Source organism: Mauremys reevesii, linkage group 18 (genome assembly GCF_016161935.1).
Source record: "Mauremys reevesii isolate NIE-2019 linkage group 18, ASM1616193v1, whole genome shotgun sequence".
NCBI classification, from domain to species: Eukaryota; Metazoa; Chordata; order Testudines; family Geoemydidae; genus Mauremys; species Mauremys reevesii.
The window spans coordinates 9,014,333-9,029,101 of NC_052640.1; the positions used below are offsets into that span (position 1 = coordinate 9,014,333).

Below are 14,769 nucleotides of genomic sequence, written 5' to 3' on the forward strand. Positions count from 1 at the left end.
AATCGTATGGCTGGCTATGAATGCTCATGAAATTGGGGTTGGGGTGTGAGAGGGGGTGAGGGCTCTGGCTGGGGGTGCAGGCTCTGGGGTGGGGCTGGAGATGAGAGATTGGAGGTGCAAGAGGGTGCTCCAGGCTCGGGCTGAGGGGTTTGGAGGGCGGGAGAGTGATCAGGGCTGAGGCAGGGGGTTGAGGCCCAGGAGGGGGACTAGGGTGAAGGCTCTGGGCAGCGCTTACCTCAAGCAGCTCCTGGAAGCAGCAGCATGTCCCCTCTCCGGCTCCCATGCGGAGGCACGACCAGGCTGCTCTGCGCGTTGCCCCATCCGCAGGCGCTGCCCCTGGCCAACAGGAGCTGCGGGGGCTGCACTTGGGGCGTGGGCAGTGTGCGAAGCCCCCTGGCTGCCCCTACACATAGGAGCCGGAGGGGGGACATGCCGCTGCTTCTGGGAGCCGGGCAGAGCCATGGCATGCATGGAGCGGGGCCAACCCCCGATACTGACCGCTCCCCGGCTGGAGCGCCGGAGTGGGGCAAGCCCCAGACCTTGCTTCCCAGCGGGAGCTTGAGGGCCAGATTAAAACGTCTGATGTGCCGGATGTGGCCCCCGGGTTGTAGATTGCCCACCCCTGCACTAGATCAAGTCTAATGGAAAATATTTGTATTTCCTTTTTCAGCTTTTCCTTAAAAGACATTGGAGGGCTAAAGCTTTTGCCAGGACTCTTCCTGCTCCTTGAGCACAAAGGGCCTGATCCATGCTGACTTCAATGGGCTTTGGATCAGATCCAGAAATCCTGAGAATTGATGGCCAACATATAGGCTGCTCCACCCGGATTAGCCGCACGGAGCAACAATGAACGTGTGTCTGCCAGATCATTTCTGAGCTGCTTGAAAACAGTGATGCAGTGGTAAAAAAAAAAAAAGAAGAAGTGGGTAAACTAACCTAAACTCCATTTCCCTCAAATGAGAAGTGGGTCAACCCTCTTACCAGTACTTACCCTTGACTATACTGTGTTTGAAAACCAGGTGGCACATGGGAGGAGCTAGCGCTATAATCACAAGGGTGCAATTAAAAAAGGGAACTTTGCATAGAGAGCTTCCAGGCGGGCCATGCAACTTTTGATGCACAAAAGCCACAGCTCAGAAAGCAGGATTTCCTTGATTTAAAGAGCATGGCAGGAGACAGTCCAAGCTGTGATGAGAATAACATATTCGAAAACAATGATTATGCCCAGAAGACAGAGCGTGAGGGAATGCTTGACATTCTCCTACAATGAGTTTGACGCTTCAAACTCAAGTATATATCTAATCATCATTTTTCTTCAGATTTTACCCATTCAACTAAATCCACTAATTCTAGGGAATTACAGAAATAATTGCTATTTTCCAATAGATACAGGCTCGCCTCTCCAAAAAAAAGGGAAAAAAAATCAATGAAGTACTGTTTAAAGTCAAAATAAGCTATTTGCATCTACTCATTTGCAATTAACTTTAGAGCATAACACAGTGGGAGGTGGTTTGTGGGAAAAAATAAGACTTCATTGTGCTCTCCCTCCTTTTAAATGGAAAGATCACTTAGGCAGCTGCTTATTCCCGCAAGCTCTGCTCTGTTCCTCACCACCACCTCCGACTGGCTGCTGCCATGGCATGTGTAAGGGCAGACTGAGGAGCCTGCTTCATTGCTGGTGTCCCTTGTGTGCCAATCCTGACAGGACTCTAAGTACTGTCTGTCACCAAAGCTCCTGATTGTTCACCAGCTCAGTTCCAGGATCGGCCATGCAGCAATTCCCCCAACTGTTATGCCTCTGGCTGACTGAAACTTTTCTGTCAAAACTGTTCTTTAGTGGAAAATGGGGGTTTTCAATTAAATGAAATGGGCTGAGGAAAGTTGTCTTTCTGCAGAAATTTCCAGTTTTTTGAAGTGCCTCATGGGAGTAGTAGTTCAATTGCCTCATGTCCTCATTCTCTTCTGTGAAGCAGGCTCCCCAGCTAGATTATATCTCCCATAATGCACCATTGCCAGGGACTCCCATGATGCACCACTTCCCTTCTACCAGAGAGGAGCCAAAGGTTTATCATAGGAGATGTAGTCTGACCGGGGAGACTGGTCTATACAGAAGAATGGGGGCATGGGACACCCAAACTACAACTCCCATGAGGCACCACAGCAACAATTGAAATGTTCAGTTTTTGAATTTTTGCAAAAAATTTCCACAGAACCTCCTGCCCCTCCAATTTCTTTTAATTATTATTACTATTACTACTAGCTGTAGCTATGCCACCAACAGAAGAGAAAGCCATGTCAAATTACTAAACAATCTACTTTGATTGTTTTCTGGCTTTACCTAGCTTTACCTACAAACCAAATTACTAAACAATCTACTTTGGTTTGTAGGTAAAGCCAGAAAATCTGGCCCAAGTCATGGTTTCAGGTGGGACCCAAAACACATGCTTTTTCACAGATTTTACCAGAGAAGGGCCTGCCCCCAAACTCCACATTGAAACACCCCTATGAAGTTTGGAGCCAGTTCCCAACTTCACAGCTGAGACCCCTCTCCAGTTTCCACCTAGAACTGGGTGAGTTTCATCTGCGTTTTGCTTTGTGTTTTGGGGATCAAAGAAACAAGATGGAATAAAATTCAGGGGCTGCCAATCCAGGCAAACTGAACCTGCAAAAGCCTTGCAAATCCAAGCTGCCGGGTTTCTCAGTGTCATATATAGGAGATGGTAAATTACTGACAGCTGCAGGATCTCTACTGTGAGGTACCCAAGCATCTTCAATTTCTAATGACCTCTACAGCACTGGAGGATGCCCAGCCCTCCAACCAGATGTTTCTCAGCATGCGGCCCTTTTCTATTGAAATCTCCTCCAGTATAGCTACCTGCCAATGTACGCCAAATAGTCACCTATGTACATCATATTTTCATGCTCCCTTTCTGTGTAATATTCCGTACTCCGCTTAAGCATCATCTCCAGGTTTTGGTCCCAATTAATATTTCTATGGCAACTGCATTTAATTCGGAAGTTGCAGCACTCAAGCAGTCTGCTCACTGGCCAAACTTCCCTTTTCCATTTTATTGAGGGGAGGGAGAAGCCTCAGCAGTTCTCCTGCTATTATTTAATATTCTAGCTCATCAGCCCTTTGAAAAATGGAGATGATGTAAGAAACTAGAATATTGATACAGTTAGAAACGCTACAATTATGCATTGGAATTTGGCTCCTGGAATTGGGAAGGTCGTACAATACTCTGCATTTACCAGTTTAACGCTGCGTTGATGCAAAAAAATCACCTGCACCTATGGTGAGCTCTGAGGAGTTCTGCTGCCTTAGGCTGGTACTGGGAGTGATTGCCAGTTTTGCTGAGTCATCCACAGAAATAGCGACTGTTTTGCTGCCTGCTGCTCACTCTGGGTCACAAGACCCAGCCACAATCCCAGAGTAACTGAATATTTTTGGTAAAATGATCACTGCAGGCCCTTACAGCACCCGCGTTCGATTTCAGAGTAAATGTTCCATTATAACAATTAGAGTAGTTCACATCTTTCTCAGGGCTATTTCTTATCCTCCCTGTCTGCAGAGTCAGGAGGACACATTAGGTTTGTCTTTGCTAAACTTTTTGCTCCTGAGTTAACGGATTGCCAATTAATGTTAAGTTAACTCAGGATAAAATATTAATTGATTGCGCTTTGCACCCTGGGGCTCAACAAAACAACTGTAGGCTGGAACAAAATATTTGGGGCATGTCCACACAAACATGTCAACTACTGCAAATTAACTGGCAATTAACAAGACTTAAAAACGTTGGTGTAAACATAGCACTGAGTCAAATCTGGAAAGTGTTCTTCACAAGCAAAAAAGGACATGGCATAGATATCTCCAACTACTGATCCCCGGCACTGACCTAAGGGCCCTGATTTACTCGTTACATCTGAGAGAGCCGCTCCCAAGACCAATACACTGAAACTCCATGGAGAAGCAGAAGTAGAATGAACTGTCTTCATTAGGCTCAGGGCATCATAGTGCGCAAACTGTAATGCCATTACTGCTACAAGAGACCAGGGCCGCCCAGAGGATTCAGGGGGCCTGGGGCAAAGCAATTTCGGGGGCCTCTTCCATAAAAAAAAGTTGCAATACTATAGAATACTATATTCTCATGGAGGCACCTGTGGGGCCCGGGGCAAATTGTCCCACTTGTGCCCCCCCCCTCTCCCCGGGCAGCCCTGCAAAAGACACGTACCCCTTGTCTACTGGAATGGAAAATACTTTTCCAAAACAGAAATGTAACTCCCTTGCAACTCAAAAATTCTATAATGTGCAGACAAAGGCAGTTATTGGATACATGAACACATGGTATAATTCTGTCATTAGGTCAAGAATTTACAGTGAGGTACCAAAATGTATTAAACACCAGCATTGTGCATCAAGAGTCTATCCAAATCCTCAGTCTTATATGAAAGAGAGACTCTGAATTCTGTTTGTTTCCCACAGAGTTTAGAGTCTTTTCCGAGACAGAATGGTTTTGATCAGTTTTCTTCCTCTAATTTTAGTCAAAATCCCAAGACTGAAAGGTTTTGCATATGCAACAGACAATATCTGAAATAGCTAGATATTACTATCATCAAACCCACCTAGCTCTTATACAGTCCTTTTCATCTGCAGCTCAGAAGAGGTCAGTATAATGATTCCTATTTTACAGAGAGGGGAAACAGAGGCACACCGAATTAAAGTGACTTGCTCAAGGTTATTCAGCGGCAGAGCCAGGAGTAGAACCCATCTCTCCTGAGTACCAGTCCAGTGTTCTGTGCACTAGGCAACACTGTCCAGCTGATGTTTCCTCCCATGACACCAGACTACATTATTGTACTGAGGACAGAATAAGGCAATTGCCATACATGGAAATACCATCTAGTCCCATATCCAGTTTCTGACAATAGTCAGCGCTGAATGTAAAACTCTCCTCTAATGCTCTACATTATGCACTACAATATGCCTCCCTGGCTCCAGCTAGTGATCAGTTATTCCCTGAGGGAGAACTGATAGTCCCGGTGTTATTATTCTAGCTAGTGTAACTGTAGATGCTCTTCTGATTCATATAAATGTCTATTCCTTTTTTTTAAATATAGTAAGCTATTTGATGGCTAGTATGGACTTCAAGATGCACAGCAGCCGACTGTCTGACTTGTTTTCTTTGCTGATTTAAGAATCAGGTGAGGCGCAGTGGTTGGGCGTGTAAAAGGGTTAGATTCCCTCCCCCACCCAAGCAACTCCTTCCCCAATTTTCAGTTTACAACACCCAGAAGATTACCTGCATCATATGTATCCCGCTGCAGCAATCACAGCAAATAAAGCATGAGTTAGTTAGTCAAACACCTGTCAAGGATGGTCTAGGTTTATTTAGTTCTGCCTCAGCATGGGGGCCTGGACTTGAAGACCACTTAAGGTCCCTTCCAGCCATACCCTTCTATGATTCGATGAGCATAAGTGCAGCAGGAAATGTATGAATTAGAAAAGGTGGTTATTGGCATTGTATAGGAATGTACAGGAAGAGGAGAAGCCAATAGCTGGTGGGCTCACAGTTGTAGATCAGAAGGATAAAGTAATATTGCTTAAGAGTATTTTTTGTAATATATTTTTGGTCTGATTCTACATCAGCCGAAATGATCCAATCAGTCATTAACTACACGATGGGGCGAGACAGGAGACCTGGGTTCTAGCCTGGTGATTTGTTAGAACATCTTGGATAGGTCACCTCTTCAGATGCCTCATTTCCCCCTACCCCATCTATAAAACGGAGATAATAATATAGCTACCTTTTGCTGTGAAATGCTCTGATTTCTAGAGCTAGAAAGTGCGACCTGAGAGCGGAACATTATTTTAAACATAAGTGAAGTTAGTGGTGATGAAAGGTGCTGGGTGAGAAGAGAGTCAAGCTCCATGTACAACACAGGCGATGGCACTACAAGCTTCCCCACATGACCTTAGCAATGTCTCTCCTCCTGGGCGTGACCACCTCTAGAAATTAAGACCAGAGGTCAGGATCCAGGCCCATTCAGTCCTTGGTCTGTGGTGCCAGTCAGGATGACTTTGATGGTGAAGCTTGAGGTGACCATTGCAAAAAAATCCACATGCTGCAAAACCAATTACTATATAAAAAAAAAAAAATCGCACTCACAGAGGGAGGAGAGTCAAGATTTAGAACGCTGGCCCTGTCGCTCCAAAACCAAAAGCCTTTTCCTTTTGAGTCAAAAGGAACATGGCTGTCATCAGCAGTAGCCATCGGGCACTGGAGAGGCCGCCAATGACGTCAAATAGCAGCTGAACAGCTGTCAGGGAGTGTGCAAAGATTCTCCATCACCATCAGCTGGGCTGGAATTTTAACGAATAAAACCCAAGCGAAAACCACTCCCCCACATCCCACACATCCCCCGTCGGCCATCCCGTCCCTTAATGGAATCTCCTAAAGTTTCTAATAACTCATCATCAGCGTGGCACAAATAATCGATTTTTCAATTTGGTGACCCAACCAAACATTTTTTTAAAAAAATTATTTAGATTGGAATGGGAAGAGAATTTTTTTTATTTGTCTTGCCAAAATAAAAGCCTGAAACTATTTCACTTTGGGTCAAACACATTTTTTTTCTTTTTGTTTTGAGTGTTTTAAAACCCTTTTTTGTTTGTTTTAAAAGAAATCTAGCTAAATTTCAAAACAAAACATTTTGAAACAAAAAATTCAAAACATTTCATTATGAAAATGTCAAAATGAAATATTTTGACATTTTCAAAAATTTCTGTATTTTTTTTTCCAGCCAAAACCACTAGCCAAATTTGATCTGAATTCACCACTGGTTTCAGTCGACCCCAACTGCATTTTTTGGTGAATAAACTGAAAATTTTCATAGAGCTTTGCTAATAATCCTCTTGTGAAAACGCTCATCTTACTAGTCCTGATTACACTGTACATTGTCTGGCAACCTCATTACAGCTCACTGCACTGTTATGGGAGACGCACTGGCTTGGATCCCCACTCTGAACTCTTCTGGCTTGGCCAGCAGAGCTTCTGCAAGCACCATAAAGGCATCTTGCTCTGTCTTGGGAAAGGGCCCACAGCCCTGTGCAAGTGACAGCAATCCCCAAGCTGCTTAAGAGGCCAAGTAGCTGGGCTCCTAATCAACTCCCATCCATCTTCTCTCCCCTGCAAGTAGGATGGGGAGGGGAATGGGGTGGCCTGACCGTCCATAAAGGTCTTGAAGGAGCCATTGAGGAGGTTAAGGGAGGAGGGGGAATGTGATACAAATCCACGGGTAGCTAGGCAGGTCTTCCCTGAAGAGGGAGGTGTTTCCCTGAAATAGTTTCCCCCTTTGGGCCTGGTTGAGCTTTCACAGGCATCTCTGGAATGAGAGGAATGCTGAGCGCCCTGATAATCAAGTTTTGCATCTGTCAGCTTGTTTACATAAAAGAACCTGCACAGACCCTGGCCTGCAGGAATGGAAAGCCAACCGATTTAAAGCTGGGATATTGCATGTTTAACACAAGAGTTCAAAGTTTAAGCTGTGTAAATTCTTGCCTTCAAAATAATTCTGTTCTGCACCAACAGCCTTGCAGTCTCCCTGGGAACCAGACCCCGCGCAGAAATACAATGACCTAAGGTGGAGTTCACACCCATAGCTGCTACAAGATTTCCTCATTAAAAATACGGATAATCTTGTATATGAATTTGCAATGGCATCTTTGATCATTGTGTTACCGCAGAGGGAGACTTCAGGAATGTTAGAGCAGAACAGTTATGAGCCAGGGCCACAAGTCAGTAAAGCACACGCTTAACTTCTATGGGACTTGAGCACATGCTTAAGTGATTTCCTGATTCAGAGCCTACATGTGTATGCTTATAAAATCTGCAAAGGATACCACGCCGGGAGGGGTTGCAAGCACTCTGGAGTAGGGATTAGAATTCAGCACAAAGTTGACAAATTGGAGAATTGGTCTCAATTCAACAAGATGAAATTCAATAGAGACAGGCACAAAGTACTTCAACTTAGAAAGGAAAAAATCAGACGCACAACTACAAAATCAGGAATATATGGCAAGGCGGCCATACTGCTAAAAAGGATCTGGGGGTTATAGTAGATCACAAATTGAGTCAACGAGGCAATGCAGTTGCAAAAAAGGCTAATATTCTGGGGTGTACTAGCAGGAGGGCTGTATGTAAGACATAGGAGGTAATTGTCCCGCTTTACTTGGCACTGGTGAGGCCTCAGCTGGAGTACTGTGTCCAATTCTGGGTACCACACTTTAGGAAAGATGTGGAGAAACTGGAGAAAGTCCAGAAGAGAGCAACAAAAAAGATAAAAGGTTTAGAAAACCTGACCTGTGAGGAAAGGTTAAAAGAACAACACCTGGGCATGTTTAGTCTTGAGAAAAGAAGACTGTGGGGGGACTGGATGATAGTCTTCAAATATGAGAAGGGCTGTTATGAAGAGGACGGTGATCAATTATTCTCCATTGCCACTGAAGGTAGGACAAGTAGTAATGGGCTTAATCTGCAGCAAGGGCGATTTAGGTTAGATATTAGGAAAAATGTTCTAACTGTAAAGGTAGCTAAGCACTGGAATAGGCCTCCAAGGGAGGTTGTGAAATCCCCATCACTGGAGGTTTTTAAGAACATGTTGGACAAAACACCTGTCAAGGATGGTCTAGGTTTACTTGGTCCTGCTTCAGCGCAGGGGCCTAGACTGGACGACTTCCCAAGATCCCTCCCAGAGTTTCTATGGTTCTGGGTGTTTTATGTACCATCCAAGTGAACATTTCACCCATCCCTGAAATGTAGCCATCTCTGAGAGAGGACATGACAGCCGTTCTGTTCTAGCAGCACTGCAAATACGAGGTTGTATGTGTGATTATTTTTTATATTCAGTCTGCATTTGGCTGAGGAAGAATTTGGCTAGGAGCAGGGCTCATCCCCCTGTTTATCGTGGAAGCACCATGGAATCTTTCACAAGCGCAAGTTATTTTACATAGCATCTATCCAGGGGCTGTCCTGTGAGGGGTCAGGCAGCCAGCCTTCCTGGGACAGGATCCTCTAAGGAGAATGAGCCAACCCAGGTCCACTGGGGGATGGCTAATGGGATAAGTAGCTAGGGAACACTCCAGCCTGATAAAGGCCTGGAGGGGATGGGGGTTCAGACAGGAGCCCAGACACGGAGAGGAATCTCTTGAGGAGAGAGCTGCTCAGGGGAGCAAGCTACTCCCAGTGGTGTCTCCCTGGAGAGCAGAGGCTCCCGGAGAGAGGAACAGGCCTGCAACACAAAGAGAGCCCTGGAGGAGAGAGACTACAAAGCTCTCCAGGCAGGGAAGCCTGGGGGATCTATGCTGGCTCAGGTTGAGAGACTGCAGTGCTCCAGCCAGTGCAGAAGCCTGGGGACTTACAGCAGAAGGAGAGGGCTTGTTAACATACCATGTTTGGGGGGAGATTAAATAAACTCGAGCCCTGAAGGGGTTTTGTTCACTGCATTTAAGCCTCATAGAGCTTATTGAAAGCTCGCTGGGGAGACGGAGGCAGAGACATAACCACAGTTCCACACTGGGCCGCTTCAGGGCTGAGTGCCGACCACTACATGGTACCAGAAGTGGGATCCAAGACACCGTCCCATCAAGGAGGGATGGCAACACAGGGTGACGCTTACAACCATCCTGAGTGTGAGATGTCCGACATCCCAGTTTGGCAGATGGAGAAGCGACGACACCAGGAGCACCCATCCCAGGCTTGGCAGGGAGCCTGGCCACCATGTCAGCAACCAAACAGGCTCGGGTATCGCGGACATTGTGCAATGTGGATGTCAAATGCTATCGTTATTAGTGGAAAATCCTGATTTGATAGCAAGGGCCAATGATTACCCAGGGATTTTCCATGCAGGCCTCCCATCCAAGCATTGGCCAAGCCCAACCTTACTTAGCTCATCAGGGGTGATGAGATCACGACATAGAGGAACATAAGAATTCCCTATTGGATCAAAACTGTGACAGACAGGTTTTCACCAGGCAGAAATTTGGAGGAGTTTGGATTTGGTCTCTCTCTCTCTCACACACACACCTCCGCCTTGAAAACTCTATCTCCCTATAATAGAGCTCCATAACAGCACATGTGCCATGTCTAGGGTGTTTTACAAGCGCCCTACGGACATAATATATGCACTATTCCACATTGAAATGAGAGAATCACGGAAAAATGTCATGTTGGGAGCACAGTAAGTTAACTCTCCGCAGCTGTGGCTTAGGCTGGAATCCAGCTTCTCTGCTACAGTCATGACTTTTCTCCTCTCTTAAAGCATCAAGATTCTTCACTACACTTGGTTTCCAGAAAGGATGGTTCATTTAAGTGAAGCAGTAGCAACCAGTTCCAACGTTTTCCTACTCAGTTTTCTTTTCTTAGCCAACTGGTACATACTAAGGCAGGGGAACGCAGCTACATTGGTCACCTCAGTGAGAGCTAACGCTAGGCTCCATAAAACTGCCCTTTTCTTAAGATGCCTGTGTCCAAATTAACCACATAACCGGAGAGGCAATCTCTTGAACAGCAATAGATTAATTCTCAGCATGGCTAAAGCTTTCACATTTACTTCAGGAGGTCAGCAATAAATTGCACTTAGAGAAAAGGGGGGGAAAGGATTCAGAAGCATGAATCAAATTTGAAACGGAAGGTTCAACCCACCCATGCCCAGATTATTATTTATATTACAGTAGTAGCTAGAAGCTCCAACCAAAATCAGGACCCTGTTGCTAGGCGCTATACATACAGCTACTGAAAGACAGACCCTGCCCCAAAGAGCCTACAGTCCAGGTAGTGAAGATGGACAACAGATGGGAAGGGAAAGTGAGGCACAGAGTGTTGACATTATTTACCCGAGGCCACACTGCAGTTCAGCGGCAGAGCCAAAAGTAGAGCCCAGGTTTCCAGAATTACAGTCTGCTTCCCTGTCTACTAGCCCACACTGCCTCAAACGATTCAGCACCCAATATATGATCATTTTATGGTCGTTTTTCATATGTATTTCGGGAATAGAAAATATGTGCAGTACACAATCAAGCAGCTATAGGCCAAGTAAAGGGGGAAGAGGTGGCAACATTAATATGATTGATCACAGAACATCCTGGGCCAGAGTCAATCCTCGTGTAACTCACTGAATGACTTTGATGATTCCTCCCCTGCACAATTTCTGATCCTGTGCTCACATGTTATTTGCAATGGGAGTTCTGTTCAGAGGAGATAACTGAAAGTTTCTCTGAAAGGAAAAATAACTTACCCTGAAATAAGGACAATCACACTTCATGGCTTAAGGGTGTGAGATGATCATCTTCCAGCAGCTGGAAAGGAATTTCCCCCTTATGTACAGTACTGCACACCTGGCTGGAAGCCACTAGAGGATTTATAACTCATCAGATACTGGTCATTGCTGATGCCACTCTAATGTGTGCCAGACCAGTCTCTGATCCAGAAGGGCAGAACTTACGCTGTCATTTGCTCTTCACCTTAAAAAGAAAGAGTGCATAACTGGCTAGAATACCAAGAGTGGCAAATAAGATTAGATGGGGACATTTTCTCTAGGTAGCTCTAGTGTGCTAATTGCCAGGCACCAAATACAAGTATTAAAGCCTCACCGTCCAATTCTAATTTCACACCAGTGTAACTCCACCGAGTGCAGTGCACTTACCCCTGACGTACACCAACATGAGATCAGAATCTGGCGCCCTCTGTCAGCTTGGAAGAACTAAAGTCACTGCTCCACCCTCACTGTGGACTGATTCCTGACTTGGGGAGAGAGGCGTAAGGTGGGAGAACGCCTGGTTTGCCGAAAAGCCACCAGCCCAGATCAAGACCTTGGATTAGGCCTCCCTGGAGCTACACCAAATTTACACCCGGCGAGGAACAGGTCTGCTCTCTCTGTTGCGGGAAGGGCTACGCAAACAGATTCCTGGAAGGGGACAAGACTTGAACCCCTTTTTGCTGAGAATGCCTTGTCCTCAGGTCCCACACACATCATCAGGCCCAACGTGGCGTGTGAGAGCCATCCTGTGGGGGCATTAACTGATCTGCTTCCGGGCTGTTAATGTAATAAAAAAACCTCTATAGTGGCACATCACCATTCCACAACAGCCATTTCCTTTCTTTAGTCCCCAGTCAGGGCTCTCTTGACAAAATGAGAGGCTGGAACACTAAGTGCCCTTTCTTATCCAATTACTCAGCTCCACAATGAGGGGTTTCTGCCCTTTAATAGCCTCTCAGAGCAACGTGCAGTCTCTTTACCCTTCAGAATGTTATTCATGCTTTTCTTTTCCTTCCCAGGCCGGCTGGTTTCGGGAAGTGTCCTTTGGCTAGACTGACACAGATGAACAAATCGCCCATCGGAAGATGCCAGGCGTTCTGTCTGTGGCAGGAAAAGTGCTCGGGCCCCCTTTCCCCGTCAGCTTCAATTAACTTGAAGTGACTGTTCGTATGCCTTGTTGGTTGGGGGCCTGTCAGGGCTCACCCACCCACTGTCATCTGCCGGATGAAAGTGCCGTTCTCCCCAGGGGCTGAACGTTGGGACGCCCTTCCTGATGTATCAGAAAGATGAGGGTAAGTGGAAACAGCTCATCACTTATGTTAAGCATTTTTCTCGGATATATTTTTTGAATGTGATCCATCCCTCCGGAATTTCTCAGCGTGTTTGCGTCCCGACATCCCTTTTGTACTTCTCAGATTCGTGCGTGGACAGCTAGAACCTCCCATGGGCGTCTGCCAGCCCCAAGACAATCTAATTTCAAAATGTATTGGATTTCTACCGCCCACCTGCTTCTATGATGGTTTATAAAGTCTGAGGACATACAGGTGCCAGCTATTACAATATTCAGGCTTTGTAGACATCATAGTAACAGCCATTTGAGATGGGGGAGGGGGGAATCAATTTCTCCAGTGAGCTTCAAACTTATCGACTCTGAGCTGGGCACAGTGCTACTCAATACCTACATGATTGTAAACCTGGTTTAGTGGGCAGCACAAAAGATTGGACAAGTCTTGCAATGGAAAAAAAAAGCGTGGGTCCTAGCTCTCCACTGCCAGGGGTTGTCATTTACACCGGTGCAGAATGGTTGTAAAATGCTACAACCAGGGAGTGGTGGATTCGGATCTGGTTGCAATACACGTGTACTTTGCCCATGTGTTAATGAGTAGGCACAGCACAAAGCACTGGAGAATCAGGCCCCGAGGGTCAAAAGTGGGGGTGGAAATGACAAGAAAGACAAAAGGGGTGTGTGTAAGAGAGTTGGGGGGAGAATTGTTGTAGCTTGCACCTTCTCTGTGTGCTCTGCCTGAAACACAGAGCCCTTCCATTCCCCCAGCCTGCAAGTTATATTCATTGTGCACAAATACACAATGGCCCACTGCTTTATCACTTGCATCCACTCTAGGGTCCATTCACAACACCCTTGTGAGGTAGGAAAGTGTCCTTATCCTCATCGGATAAGCTGGTGGCAGACTAAAAAGTGATCCCTGATCTCCCAAGCCAAAGCCTTACCCACAAGTCCATCCTTCCTCCCTCCCTCTGTGCTCTTCATCCCTGGTAGTAAATGTTTAGTGGAAAACACACACACACCCCTTTTCCCACTGTGCACAGTACGATCCAAGACCCTAGCCACTACTCACTGTTACAGTCCCTGCTGGGGGTCGTGCTGAGCTTTGAATTATGGTCCTGGTGGCTCAGAGCATCCTATTTGCAGATTAGCATCACAGCATGTTGATCCACAGCATCAGCCCTATCAATTTAAACAAATTTTCTCAGCCTGCATGTTGTGCCTTGGGCTTTTGTTGCTTAAGCTGATGGGGGGAGGGCGGTAGGAGAGAAGCTTTTTATTTTCGACCTCTGCAAAACCACCAGCTGCGAAGCAGAATCCAGCCCCAACATGATTAAATCCATAAATTGCAGATGTTGCTTACGAGGCAACACCCAGATTTTCTGCTCCAAAATACAAATTATAAATATATACTCGTATCATTGTAAACACGCTGGATTCTGCCAAAGTCACATTTGGCTACAGGCAAGGCTGAGACTGCAGTCGTACCGTATGAACGTTCCAGGTCAATTGACGTGAGGAGACACCACTGTGTACTCAGATCAGCACAACTTGAAACGTGCCTTCTTTCACCAGCACCTCTCGAACAGGTGTTTAGGAGCAAAGTTCACATTTGCTGCTCTGACAAGTAGCTGCTCCAGAATAGGGACTTTCCCCAGTATCCTAAGGGATGGGGATGGCCAATTCTTGGTCTTTTAAATGGGAACTGCCCATCCAAATCCTTCAAGCAGCTTTGGAAGGCTTAGGCCATGTTGCTTAAGGGCCTATCCTGGGAGGTACAGACCACCCACCACTCCTATTGAAGGTTCAAGTTGGAGTTGAGGGGGCTGAGACCCTCAAGAGGATTTCCATACTTTAGAGAACTGGGTGCCTGTAAGGTTTCATATAGGGCTCCATCCTGCTGCCATTGAACCCAGTGGGTGATCCAAAATCCACTGAAGGCAATGGAAAGACGCCTGCTGACTTCAATGGGATTTGGATCAGGCCCTTATTGCACTGTCCAGAGCCAAAGGCAGCAAGTGTCCCCCCAATTGTAACTGTCACCGGCAGCCTTGCCATGCCACAGCTCCGCTACAGCGAGCCCAACAGGCGTCTCCCACTCTGGGGTGGCTTTGCCACGTGGATAGGTTCCTAGCAAGAACCAGGCTAAGGCCAAGCTCACTTTCTTTGTG

At 46.2% G+C, this 14,769-nt stretch overlaps 1 protein-coding gene across 2 annotated transcripts in view; it reads right to left on the reverse strand.

The window, feature by feature from the left end:
• NCOR2 (nuclear receptor corepressor 2) overlaps positions 1-14,769 on the reverse strand; it is a 593,256-nt gene that overhangs the window by 432,743 nt on the left and 145,744 nt on the right. The gene's annotated exons all lie outside the window — the stretch shown is intronic.